The 2,017-nt window shown below is 52.8% G+C and overlaps 1 pseudogene; it reads left to right on the top strand.

Annotated features, from left to right (window-relative positions):
* The first annotated feature begins 624 nt into the window (after positions 1 to 624).
* On the top strand, positions 625 to 1,683 carry LOC102253349 (annotated as a pseudogene).
* Positions 1,684 to 2,017: the final 334 nt, after the last annotated feature.

Here is a 2,017-nt window from a genome sequence, read left to right on the forward strand (position 1 = left end):
TTGGATTGTTTGTCTTCCTTCTGTTAAGTTGAATGAGTTCTTTATATATTTGGATATTAACCCTTTATCAGATGTATCATTGCCAAGTATGTTCTCCCATACAGTGGGCTCCCTTTTCGTTTTGTTGATGGTTTCTTTTGCTGTGCAGAAGCTTTTTGTTTTTATATAGACTCATTTGGTTTTTTTCTCCTTAGTTTCCTTTGCCCTAGGTCCACAGTGGTCAGCAAACTGCGGCTCGGCAAACTGCGGCTCGGCAAACCGCGGCTCGTGAGCCACAGGCGGCTCTTTGGCCCCTTGAGTGTGGCTCTTCCACAAAATACCGGCTCTTCCACAAAATACCGACTTCTGCGCATGGGCCACAAAGTTTCAATCGCACTGTACGTGCACGCCCACACATGGTATTTTGTGGAAGAGCCACACTCAAGGGGCCAAAGAGCCGCATGTGGCTTGCGAGCCGCAGCTTGCCGACCACGGCCCTAGGAGATGTATCCCTAAACATACTGCTACGGGAGATGTCTGAGATTTTGCTACCTATGGTTTCTTCTAGGATATTTATGGTTTCATGACTTAAATTTAGAAATACTGTTTTTTAAAAGAAATTGTCCCCTGCTGCATTGGGCCACCACTTCTTGTGCGATCTCCTTTCTCTACTGTTGCCATTGCCACCCCTCCATGACCCGTCCCTCTGCCCTCCAAGTGACCCGAAGCACCTCATGGCTCCCTGGAATCCAGACACACAGCACCCTTTCCGCTGTGATGAGGCCCTGGCACCCCCTTGCTGTATCTCCTGCCGAAATACCAGGATGCAAAGATTGTGCCAACCCAGGACCCAAAAACCTGGCTTCTTGTGATATCCTGGTAGACATGGTTGGCGAGTATGACCCTCAGATGCCAATATGGCCATCACCAGAGGTCATTCACAGAGACCATGAGCTCCCCGTCCCCTGGGAAGCCGTGGCCGACCCAGCTGAGCAGTGTGGACTCATCTACCTGCAGCAGCACAAGCTGTCACCCAGATGCTGAGTAGTAGTGAAGAACACAGTAGGGTGGACCCCGTCTATGACAAGATGAAGGAGAACTTTGTGGAGAGGTGGATGCAGTGGGACAGCCTCGATGTGCACTGACCACTATGTTGTGCCAGGGTTGCCCGGCTCAATCCCACCTGGAACCAGCCCAACCAACACACCGAGGCCGGGCTCAGGTGGGCAGTGCATCTGGTTCAAGAGGAGTTTCTGCAGAGACTAATCTTCTACCAGCACAGCTGGCAGCCAGCACAGGCCTGGGTGGAAGAGGCCCTGGCCCAGAGATTCCAGGTGGACCCAATAGAACTGGCAAAAGGTAGCTGTCCCTGATAGGAGCCTCTCTATCACCTGGAATCTGGGCTGTCACCCCTGGTGACCATCGCCTTTGTTATCTACAGTGACCAGGCTGGACAGTGGCGGGCACAGTGTGCCCAAGGAGCTCCATCTGGTCCACGTCTGGTCTCCGTCCAGAAGACCCCTGCCAGAGCCACGCTGAGGTCTTCCGGGCGAGGCCCAAGGCCAGGTCAGTGCTGTTCCTGGCTGCATCTTTGTTCATGCCAGTGGCTTCACTGGTGGGCACCACACCCAACAGGGTGCCACCTTGGCCCAACACCTATGCCTCCCACAAATCCCCTCATCCAATAAAATTTCTTCCATTTAAAAAAAGAAAGAAAGAAATGTGCAGAAATAAAATTGCATGTGCAGCTCAGGGAACTTGTTACACACATTTCCCTGGCTCAGAGGCGGGGGGACACCTCGGATAAGCAGTGCTTCCTCCAGGAAAGAAGTGTTCTTGGCTCCAAATCCGTCCCATTTAGGAGAGGTCAACATGGTGCTTCTCCCGTCCACACTTGTCCTGTTACCTGAAAAATACCTCAAGTGGAAGACAGCCCCTGGTGCCGGCCCAGGTCCAGCACTCGGGCAGCCTTGGTGCAGCTCTGCTGGTCCTCAGGAGCCAAGAAAAGTGGTCCCGGAACCTTTCCTCCCAAGCTCAC

Source organism: Myotis brandtii, unplaced genomic scaffold (assembly GCF_000412655.1).
Source record: "Myotis brandtii unplaced genomic scaffold, ASM41265v1 scaffold690, whole genome shotgun sequence".
In the NCBI taxonomy this organism is placed as follows: Eukaryota; Metazoa; Chordata; class Mammalia; order Chiroptera; family Vespertilionidae; genus Myotis; species Myotis brandtii.